This window comes from Chiloscyllium plagiosum, chromosome 17 (genome assembly GCF_004010195.1).
Source record: "Chiloscyllium plagiosum isolate BGI_BamShark_2017 chromosome 17, ASM401019v2, whole genome shotgun sequence".
NCBI lineage: Eukaryota > Metazoa > Chordata > Chondrichthyes > Orectolobiformes > Hemiscylliidae > Chiloscyllium > Chiloscyllium plagiosum.
In genome coordinates, this window is record NC_057726.1 from 4,873,622 (window position 1) to 4,886,137 (window position 12,516).

Sequence of the window (12,516 nt, forward strand, 5' to 3'; positions counted from 1 at the left end):
AGAAAGGGTTGACCCAGGAGAAATTGATTCCTGAAGAAGGGCTTATGCCTGAAACATCGATTCTCCTGCTCCTCGGATGCTGCCTGGCCTGCTGTGTTTTTCCAGCACCACACTTTTCAACAAAGGGTTGGCCCGCTCAAGGACAAAGTAGGAAAGATATGCATGGAGTCAGAGCAAATGGGTGAGATTCTTAAAGAGTACTTTGCATCAATATTCACTGAGGAGAGGGACATGATGGATGTTAAAGTTAGAGATAGATTGTTGAGAACTCTGGTCAGGTCGGCATAAGGAGGGAGGAAGTGTTAGGTATTCTAAAAGGTATTTATGTGGACAAGGCCTCAGGTCTGAATGGGATCTACCCCAGGTTACTGAGGGAAGCAAGAGAGGATATTACTGGGGCCTTAACAGATATCTTTGCAGCATCCTTGAACACAGGTGAGATCACGGAGGACTGGAAGATTTACTAATGTTGTCCCCTTGTTTCAGAAGGGTAGCAGGGATAATCCAGGTAATTACTGACCTGTGAGCTGACGTCAGTGGTAGGGAGCTACTGGAGAAGATACGGAGAGATAGGATCTATTCCCATTTGGAAAAAAATGGACTTATCAGTGATAGGCAGCATGGTTTTGTGCTGGGAAGGTCATGTCTTACAAACCTAATATAATTCTTTGAGGAAGTGACAAAGTTGATTGATGAGAGAAGGGATGTAGATATCATATACATGGACTTTAGTAGAGTGTTTGACAAGGTCCCCCATAATAGGCTGATGGAGAAAATGAAGTCGCATGGAGTCCAGGGTGTGCTAGCTAGGTGGATAGAGAACTGACTGGACAGCAAGAGACAGAGAGTAGTAGTGGAAGGGAGTTTCTCAAAATGGAGACCTGTGACCAGTGTTGTTCCACAGGGCTCCGTGCTGGGAGCACTGTTGTTTGTGATATACATAAATGATTTGGAGGAAGTTGTAGGTTGCTTCATTAGCAAGTTTTCAGATGACACTATGATTGGTGGAGTAGCAGATAGTGAAGGGGACTGTCAGAGAATACAGCAGAATATAGATCGATTGGAGAGTTAGGCAGAGAAATGGCAAATGGAGTTCAATCTGGGCAAATGTGAGGTGATGCATTTTGGAAGATCCAATTCAAGAGAGAAATATACAGTAATTGGAAAAGTCCTGGGAAAAATTGATGTCAAGAGAGATCTGGGTGTTCAGATTCATTGTACCGTGAAGGTGGCAATACAGGTCGATAGAGTGGTCAAGAAGGCATACAGCATGCTTTCCTTCATCGGACGGGGTATTGAGTACAAGAGTTGGCAGGTCATGTTACAGTTGTATAAGACTTTGGTTTGGCCACATTTGGAATACTTACAGTTCTGGTCACCACATTACTAAAAGGATGCTTTGGAGAGCATGCAGAGGAGGTTCACCAGGATGTTGCCTTGTATGGAGGGTGCTAGCTATGAAGATAGGTTGAGTAGATTAGGATTATTATCATTAGAAAGACAGAGGCTGAGGGGGGACCTGATTGAGGTCTACAAAATCATGAGAGGTATAAAGTTAAAAATCACACAACACCAGGTTATAGTCCAACAGGTTTAATTGGAACCACACTAGCTTTCAGAGGCTACGCTCCTTCATCAGGTGGTAGTGGAGGGCTCAATCCTAACACACAGAATTTATAGCAAAAATTTACAGTGTGATGTAACTGAAATTATACATTGAAAAATTGATTGTCTGTTAAGCCTTTCATCTGTTAGAATACAGCGATAGTTTCACTTCTTTCATCTGTAAATCACAAAACCTTTTTTTTAAAAAGTTGCATTCTCGGGTTAGCTGTTAACAATGGTGATAGCTAGACAGTATGTTGAAGGAGTTAGCCCCCTGTGTTCTCTGTCTATGCCGTGAGGTTTAGGTTGATTCTAATCTAAAAAGTGAGATAATGGAGTTTTACATAAATTCATGCAGTTTTTGAGCTCAGAGTTCTACATGAATGCATGCAGTTTTTAAGCAAAGTAACCTTGCAACTACAAATTCACCCCACAAAATATATGTGTGCATGTGGGTCTTTGTCTGTCTATGTGTGTGTGTATCTGGGTTGGGGGTTGTGAGTGTGAGAAAGTGTATGTGTGTGTGCGTAGTGAGTGCAGAATGTCTTAAGTCTGCAAGGATGCCCGGAGGCATGGTACATTGGGGAAACCGAGCAAAGGCTACAACATAGAGTAATAGATAAAGTAGACAGTCAGAAACTTTTTCCCTGGGTACAACAGAGTGTTACTAGGGGACATAAATTTAAGGTGAAGGGTGGAAGGTATAGGGGAGATGTCAGGGGTGGGTTCTTTACCCAGAGAGTGGTGGGGGCATGGAATGCGCTGCCCGTGGGAGTGGTAGAGTCGGAATCATTGGCGACCTTTAAGCGGCATTTGGATAGGTACATGGATGGGTACTTAATCTAGATTAGAAGTTCGGCACAACATCGTGGGCCGAAGGGCCTGTTCTGTGCTGTATTGTTCTATGTTCTATGTTCTATGTTCTAACGGATGAATGGGCACCGCACAACAATCAACAGAGGGGAGGGTTCCCTCCCAGTTGGGGAACACTTCAATGGTCCAGGGCATTCAGCCTCGGACCTTCGGGTGACCATCCTCCAAGGTGGACTTCGGGACAGGCAGCAGAGAAAAGTGGCCGAGCAGAGGCTGATAGCTAGCATAGGGAGGGCCTCAACCGGGATCTTGGGTTCATGTCACATTACAGGTACCACCACTGCACTATACACACACACACACACTCCTACACACACACACTCTCAAACAGCTAACCTGAGAATACAACTTCTTAAAAAAAGGTTTTGTAATTTACACATGAAAGAAGCGAAACTATCACTATAATCTAACAGATGAAATGCTTAACAATTTTTCAATGTATAATTTCAGTTACATCTTACTGTAAATTTTTGCTATAAATTCTGTGTTAGGATTGAGCCCTCCACTACCACCTGATGAAGGAGCGTCACTCCGAAAGCTAGTGTGCTTCCAATTAAACCTGTTGGACTGTAACCTGGTGTTGTGTGATTTTTAACTTTGTACACCCCAGTCCAACATCGGCATCTCCAAATCATGAGAGGTATAGATAGGGTGGATAGCAAGAAGCTTTTCCCAGAGTGGGGGACTCAATTACTAGGGGTCACGAGTTCAAGGTGAGAGGGGGAAGATTTAGGGGAGATATGTATGGAAAGTTCTTTACACAGAGGGTGGTGGGTGCCTAGAATGTGTTGCCAGTGGAGGTGGTAGAGGTGGGAGTGATAGCGTCATTTAAGATGTATCTAGACAGATATATGAATGGGCAGGGAGCAGAGGGATACAGCCCCTTAGAAAATAGGTGGCAGGTTTAGATAGAGCATCTGGATCAGCACAGGCTTGGAGGGCTGAAAGGCCTGTTCCTCTGCTGTAAGGTTTTTTATTCTTTGTTCTTTACTCTGATTCAGGATGATTTACTGAGTTCACACTTGCTATTCAGTGGAATGGAGTTGCTTCGCTTGCACAGCTGATTTTCAATGCAGAATAATACTAACAGCATGGGTTCGATTCTTGCACTCAACTGAGGTGACCATCAAAGACTCTCCTTCTCAACCTCTCCCATTGCTTGAGGCTTGGTGACTCTCAGGTTAAAATACCACCAACTGTCCTACTCTCTAATGCGAGATCAGCCCAATGATCCAGTCGGACTATGGTAACTTCATAGTTATGGCGATTTCCACAACTCTGTTTAAAAGGGGCAGCACTGTGCCGGGGACCTGGGTTCAACTCTACCCTCAGGCGACAGTCTGTGTGAGGTTTGCACATTCTCTCCGTGTCTGTATGGGTTTCCTCCAAGTGTCCTCCCACAGCCCAAAGATATGCAGGCTAGATGGGTTAGCCATGGGAAATGCAGGGTTACAGGGCTTGGGTGGATCTGGGTAGATGCTCTTCGCAGGGTCAGTGTAGACTTGATGGGCCGAATGGCCTGCTTCCACACTATAGGGACTTTATGGTATCTATGAGGTGCGTTTTTTTAAACTAATTTCCCAAAGCAAAACCCGATTTGGATTTAAAATCTTCCCTTCCTAAATGTTTTAAGTAGTGGAAAACATTTTTCTACATTCCAAGGTCTAGGACGACATGCAGAGGGACACACTGAAACCTGGGGCAACTGCCTCAGAGGCGCAGTGGGGAAAAATGGTTATTTAAAGTCTTTCAATCATAGTCCCCCAAGGAACTGAAAGCTGTTGAATCCTTGGGTTATGTACCTTAGAAAAAAATGTACATTGGAAACCAAGAGTATTGAAAACACATTGAGACACCTCAGAGTGACACGTACTGTGTAGAAACTAAAACTATGTCTGATGCTAAATCTGCAGTCCATGAGTTGCAATGTTTTACCCTTAGGCTGTATAACTGACATGGAACCTACATGGTAAATATTAAGTCTGTTACAGTTATATTGAGTGAAACATAGTGAATGGGGACGAGTTGAATATTATCACAAAGTCTGTAAGCTTCAAGTTGAAATGTTTTTGTAATTTTGATTCACAAATTTTTTGAGTAAAGTATATTTTTGAAAAAAAATTACTATCAATCCCATCAAATCAACAGCCAAATCTGAAAAATCTCAATTATAATATTCCTTAATCTTTCACTTTCCAAGTAATAAGAACCAGTTTTTGAAATCTCTCTTCATAGCTAATGACTGGAGATCTGGCTACACTCTATGTTAGAGAGAGCTGAAATCAGAATTCACACAGCACCAATCACCACCTGCATCCACCTACTGCCATCCAACCTACCTTTCCTCCAGTCCCACCCCCTCCCTCTATTCATTTCTCAGCCCCCTTCCCACTCCCCATTCCTAATGAAAGGTCTTGACCCGAACGTTGACTCTCCTGCTCCTCTGATGCTGCCTGACCTGCTGTGCTTTTTCCAGCTTCACACTTTATCAACTCTGACTTTCCAGCATTTGCAGTCCTCACTATCGCCAGGTTATAGTCCAGCAAGTTTATTTGAAATCACAAGCTTTTGGAGCGCTACTCCTTTGCCAGGTGAAGATTTCAAATAAACGCGTTGGACTATAACCTGGTGTCATGTGACTTTTGACTTTGTCCACTCCTGTCCAACACCGGCGGCTCCACATCACAGAGGGTTGAAGCCACAATATCAATTTGGATGTAGTCCCCTTGAGATTTGGTTTCTTTGACAATGATTGCACATTGAGGAGAAAGTGAGGACTGCAGATGCTGGAGATCAGAGCTGAAAATGTGTTGCTGGAAAAGCGCAGCAGGTCAGGCAGCATCCAGGGAACAGGAGAATCGACGTTTCGGGCATAAGTCCTTCTTCAGAAAATGATTGCACATTGACTGATACTGTGAGAAAACGGTCGATGTTCGCAGCTATATATCTTTCCTACATTTCTTCTTGATCTCCAAACCTTTATGGGTGGCACAATGCATGGTAGCTCAGTGACTCAGTGGTTAGCACTGCTGCCTCACAGCACTAGGGACCTGGGTTCGATTCCGCCCTTGGGTGACTGACTGTGTGGAGTTTGCACATTCTCCCTGTATCTGCGTGGGTTTCCTCCCACAGTCCAAAGATGTGCAGGTCAAGTGAATTGGCCATGCATTAGTAAAGGGTAAATATACCTTAGGGGAATGGGTCTGGGTGAGTTACTCTTTGGAGGGTCGGTGTGGACCTGTTTCCACACTGTAGGGAATCTAATCTAATGTATTTGTAATGTGATGAAAAGTTTATTCTGGTTACAATTCCAGTAGCTCCCCACATTACACTAGAGAGCATCTGTTGCCCCTTTGGGATTCGCCAGCTTACTTTGAGACACCCAGGCAACATTTGCACATTTTAACAAAGGAGGTTGTGCTATTGTAGGACAAACATAGTAACCACGCAGATCAGGTGCAACAAAGTGCATTGGATAGAAACTTAACAGCGGTTGTGTTATAAAGTCAGAATCCCACTAATGAAGGGCTTCAAGTCAGTGATCTGAGAGCACAGATGCAATACAGTGACAGAAATAATAATGAGTCAGTTTACAGAGTAAATGGAGAGACTGGAGAAGCTGGGGTTGTTCTCTTTATTGTGCAGAACATTAAAGGGATATTTAAAAGAGATATTTAAACTGCAAAGTGATTCTAGCAGAAACTATTTCCATTGGCAGGAAATTCAGAAAGCAAAGAATGTCGTTCTAGGGTAGCTGGCAAAAGAATCAGAAAGGCCGAAGTGGGTAATTTGTTCACACATTGAGATGTGATCTGGAAAATGGTACCTAAAAGGATTATGGAAGAAGATTTAACAGTACCTTTCAAAAGGGAATTGAATAAGTACTTGGAAAGTACGTTTCGTTCAGCGTTATGCAGGAAGAGCAGGGGGCTGGGCAATAATGGGACAGCTCTTTCAAAGAGTTGGTACAAACATGATTGGCTGAATGGCCTCCTGAATCTTTGGAGATGTATGTGGTGGGTAGAGTTCTTGGCCAGAAACCTGTGTGACTGGTTTGGGGTTTACATTTTCACCTGCAACCCCAAGTAGCCAAAGAATACTCGGGCAGCGACAGAATGAGGGGGAGAAAATGAGTGTGAAGTACCATTTGTCCAGTAGGAAATCGACCTATTCCTCCGCACTATCCCTCTACACCATTGGTATTTAGAGATCTGTCGATCTCTACTTTAAACTCAAAAACTAAGCGTTCACAGCCCTTGGAGAGAAAGACTATTAAAGAATCACAACCCTCTACATAAATACATACTCAGACCGAAGTCGCATCCTCCTTATTTTGAAATTGTGGCCCCACTTCAAGAGTCTCCAACCAGGGGAAATGTCTTACCTGAATCTAGCCTGGCTCTATCCATTTAAGTAGTTTGGAAATTTCAGTGCGATCACTCCCATTGTTTAAAACTCGATAGAATACCCGCCCAGTTTCCCAATCTCTCATCCTAGGTCACTCCCGCCATCCCAGGAACAGGTCTGCTGAATCTTAGTTGCATCCCTCTGTGGCAATAATATCTGTCCTGAAGTAAGGAGACCAAAACTGTACACAGTAATCGGGGTGTGCTTAACCACTCTGCTATACAACTAAAGCAAGACTTCACTCGTCCTGCGCTCAAAATCTCTTGCAATGAAGGCTAACATTCCATTAACTTTCCTAATAGCTTACTGCACCTGCATGTTACCCTTCAGTGACTTACTGACAAGGACATGAAGGGCAGGTCATGCTTGACAAATCTTTTGTCATTCTATGAAGACATTTCAAGCAAGGTGGACAATGGGGACCCAGTGGATGTGGTGTACCTAGATTTCCAAAAGGCCTTCAACAAGGTACCACACAAAAGGCTTCTGCATAAGATAAGGATGCATGGCATTAGGGATAGAGTATTAGCATGGATACAGCATTAGTTGCCTAACAGGAAGCAAAGAATGAGGATAAATGAGTGCAATTCTGGCTGGCGATCAGTGACATGTGGTGTGCCTCAGGGATCGGGATTGGGACCGCAATTATTTACAATTTTTATAGATGACTTGGAGTTGGGGACCATGTGTATGGTGTCAAAGTTTGCAGATGACACTAAGATGAGTGATAGAGCAAAGTGTATAGGGGACAATGAAACTTTGCAGAGGAACGTAGTTAATTTAAGTGAGTGGGCAAAGGTCTGGCAGATGGAATACAACGTTAATAAATGTGAAATCATCCATTTTGGTAAGAGTAACAGTAAAATAGGTTATTACTTGAGTGGTAAAAAGTTGCAGCATGCTGCTGTGCAGAGGGATCTGGGTGTCCTTGTGCATGAATTACAGAAGGTTTGTCTGCAGGTACAACAAGTAATTAGGAAGGCAAATGGAATTTTGTCCTTCATTGCTAAAGGCAATGAATTTAAAAGCAGAGAGGTTATGTTACAGGTGTACAAGGTGCTGGTGAGGCCACACCTCAAGTACTGTGTGCAGGTTTGGTCTCCTTACTTGAGAAATGATGTACTGGCACTGGAGGGGGGGGGGGGAGGGGGCAGAGATTAACTGGGTTGATTCTGGAGTTGAGAGGGGTTGGCTTGTGAGGAGACTGGGATCATATTCATTGGAATTCAGAAGAACGAAAGGGGGGATCTTATAGAAACATATAAAATTATGAAGGGAATCGATAAAATAGAAGTAGAGAGGATGTTTCCACTGGCAGGTGAAGCTAGGACAAGCGGCATAGCCTCAAGATTAGGGGGAACAGGTTTAGGACTGAATTGAGGAGGAACTTCTTCACCCAAAGGGCTGTGAGTCTGTGGAATTCCCTGCCCAGGGAAGTAGTTGACACTACTTTAGTAACTGTTTTTAAAGCTAAGGTAGATTTTTTTTAAATAAAGGAATTAAGGGTTACGATGAGCGGGTGGGTAAGTTAGCTGAGGTCATGAAAAGATCAGCCATGGTTTTATGGAATGGTGGAGCAGGCTCGAAGGGCCAAATGGCCTCCTCTCTCTCCTGGTTCTTATGTTCTAAGGACTCCCCTTGAATCTCTGCACTTTGTAACCTTCATAGTTTAATAAAAACTCTGCACATTTGTTCTTCCTAACAATCTACTTAACAGTAGAATTTTGCAAGACAATCACCAATGTATTCACTATCTCCCTAGATATCTCTTTCAGGATGTAGATCATCAGTCCTTCATTCCCATTAGTTTCTCTAACACAGGCTTCTTGGTGATAATAATTTCTTCCAATTCCTCATTCTCCCGAATCCCATGTATCCCTAATTCTGGGAGATTTAGAGTCATAAAGTCATAGAGACGCCCAGCACAGAAACAGCACATCCAGCACAGAACTTACTGAGTGGTAGAACAGACTTGACGGGCTGAATGGCCACCTCCTGCTTTCTTGTGTTCTACAGGCGGGGAGAGATAGAGATTTTATGAGATCAGTTCTGAACAAATGAAGACAGTGGTGGGACAAAGGAAATAAGGCCGAAATCAGAAGAAGGTTGAATGGCTGGAGTTGGTAGGACAGATAGGGAAGGATGAGGTGAAGAGGGTAATGCTAATGTATCAATAACATAAAACTATGGTTTTCTTGTGAATGTTTAGCTGTACTTCAGGGATGGAGCCCTGTGCCCTGCACTTGCACTGGCCTAGATGCCCTTCGGTCCATCTCGTCCATACTGACCAGGTGTCTTAACCTAATCTAGTCCCATTTGCTAGCACCTGGCCCATATCCCTCCAAACCCTTCCTATTCATATACCCATCAAAATGCCTCTTAAATGTTGCAATTGTACCAGCCTCCACCACTTCCTCTGGCAGCTCATTCCATACACGTATCATCATCTGCATGAAAACGTTGTCACTTAGGTCTCTTTAAATCTTTCCCCTTTCACCCTAAACCTATGCCCTCTAGTTCTGGATTGCCCCACCCCAGGGAAAAGACCTTGTCTATTTATCCTATCCATGGCCCTCATGATTTTATAAACCTCTATAAGGTCTCCCCTCAGCCTCCCATATTCCAAGGAAAACAGTCCCAGCCTGTTCAGCCTCTCCCTGTAGCTCAAATCCTCCAACCCTGGCAACATCCTTGTAAATCTTTTCTGAACCCTTTCAAGTTTCTTAACATCCTTCATATAGGATGGAGACCAGAATTTTTCAAAAGGCCTAACCAATGTCCTTTACAGCCACAACATGACCTCCTAACTCTTATACTCAATGCTCTGTCTAATAAAGGAAAGCATACCATCACTATTCGATCTATCCGTGACTCCACTTTCAAGGAGCTATGAACCTGCATGCTTATATCTCCCTCACTCCACTTGAACTGCTGCAGTCCATGTGCTAGAGATGGAGTCACAATACTGTTAGGAAGCGAATTTTAGGATTTTGACCCAGTGACAGTGAAGGAACAGCAATATTTCTCCAAGTCAGGATGGAGAGTGACTTGAAGGGGAACACACAGGGGGTGGTGTCGCCATCTATCTGTTGCCCTTGTCCTTCTAGAAGGTAGAGGTCGAAATGTGTGGTGCTGGAAAAGCACAGCAGGTCAGGCAGCATCCGAGGAGCAGGAGAGTCGACATTTCGGGCAAAAGCTCTTCACGGTGATGGTGATGATAGGTCAGAGGGGAGGTTGGAATGGATAGGTGGGAAGGAAGATGGACAAGTAGGACAGTTGAAGAGGGTGTTGCTGAGTTGGAGGGTTGGATTGGGATGAAGTGGGAGGAGGGGAGGTGAGGAAACTAGCAAATTTGATGCCATGTGGTTGGAGGGTCCCAAGGTGGAAGATGAGGCGTTCTGCCTCCAGGTGTCGGGTGGTTAGGGTTTGGTGATGGAGGAGGCCCAGGACCTGCATACCCTTGGTGGAGTGGGAGGAGGAGTTAAAGTGTTCGGCCACAGGGCAGTGGTGCGTGTGTCCCAGAGGTGTTCCCTGAAACGTTCTGCGAGTTGGTGTCCTGTCTTCCTATTGTAGAGGAGACTATATCAAGAGCAACGGAGACAGTAGATGAGGTGTTTGGATGTGCAGGAAAGTCTCTGCCAGATGTGGAAGGATCCTTTTGGGCCTTGAATGGAGGTGAGTGGGGGAGGTATGGGTGCACGGTTTACACCTCTTGCAGTGGCATAGGAAGGTGTTGAGAGTGGAAGGTCAGTTGGTGTGCGGCATGGATCTAACGAGGGACACAGAGAGGGATGGGAAGGTTTGGTTGTAGGTGGCTGAAATGGCAGATAATACACCGTATCCAGAAATTAGAGGGGTGGAAGGTGAGGACCAGTGGGCCTCTGTCCTTGTTGCAGATGGTGGGGTGGGGTTCAAGGGCAGAGGTGCGGGAAGTGGAGGAGATGCGCTCGAGGGCATTGTTGATCAGGTTGGGAGAGAGAATTGCAGTCCTTGAAATAGGAGGCCATCTGGGATGTCCTGAAGTGGAATTCCTCTTCCTGGGCAGAAGTCCCAACTATGGAAGCTGATATTAAAGGAGCCCGGTGAGCAGTTGTTTTGCATCATGTGATTGGACACACTGCTGCCTCTATGTGTCAGTGTTGGGGTCAGTGAGAGTTGAAGATAGTGAATGGGATGCCAATCGAATGAGCCGCTCTATTCTGGATGGTGTTGAGCTTCTTGAGTGTTTTTGGAGCCGTACCCACTCAGATAAGCTGCTGTATCTGCAGTGCATCTTATAGATGATACACACTGCTGCTACTGAGCATCAATAGTTAGGTGAGTGAACGTTGAAAGGTAGACAGTATACTGTGCAACTGAGGGTCAGTTCTGAAGAAGAGTCGAAACATGAACTCTGATTCTCTCTCCACAGATACTCCAGCACTCTCTACATTTGTTTGAGCTGTTCCGGGTCTGTTTGATAGATATTGATGATATCCAATGGATCTGATTACTTTGACAATGCCAAGTCCCAAAAGGAGATTTCCCACAAAGGGAATGGATTTGGAGATTGTGTTATCCATTGCGAAGTCGGGTTCAGAGAATCTCCCTTCACACTCGAACCTGAGCTAATTGGGTCACTCTGAATATGAGCCGTCTTTCTGATGAAGGGCCTGGTAATGGAAAGAAACTTAGATGTGTCATCTTCTGCATAAGAAATTCTCTGCACCTCACTCTGCTGCTTCGTCTGGGCGTTAACTTGCATCTTGGTATTGAAATTGAAAATATGCCCCTGGAATGCTGTTTTCACAAACACTTCAGGCTGAGAATTTCACTCATTGTGTACATCTTCAGAGAATCATACAGCAGAGAAAAACATTCATCCAGCCATTCACTGGATCAACCTGTGATGGTCCTTTCATAGAGCCAACTAATTAATCCCTGCCACCTAACCCTGAGATGTTCACCTTCTCAAGTATTTATCATTTCCCTTTGGAAAACTGTATCAATCTGCTCCCATCGCCCTCTCAGGCAATGCCGTCCAGATCACAACTACCCACTGTGTGAAAAAACTCTCCTCCCTCTGGTACTTCTGTATTGCTCATGAATCTATGTGGTCTGATTACTGCCAGTCCTGATGGCACACAGCCTCTCTTGTTATTTATCAAAATCCTGCATGTGGCAGGGAAGAGCAGTGGCTGATTTGATCCTAACAATCTTTTTCTAACAACTCTCAAGGGGCTTGACACCATCCAGGACAAAGCAGCTCATTTGATTGGCATCATACCCACAATCATCCACTCCCTCCACCATCGATGTTCAGAGGCAGCAGTGTGTACTATCTACAGGACACATTGCAGAAATTCACCAAAGATCCTCAGACAGCACCTTCGAAGCCCACAACCATTTCCATTTGAAGGACACGGGCAGCAGATACTTGAGAACACTATCCCTTGCAGTTCTCTTCCAAGCCACTCACCACCCTGACTTGGAAATATATCGCTGTTCCTTCAGTGTTGCTAAATCAAAATCCTGGAATTCCTTCCCTAAGGGTGTTGTGGCTCAACCCACATTAGACAGACTGCAGCGGTTCAAGAAGGCAGCTCACCACCACCTCATCGAGGGCAACTAGGGATGGGCAACAAATGCTGG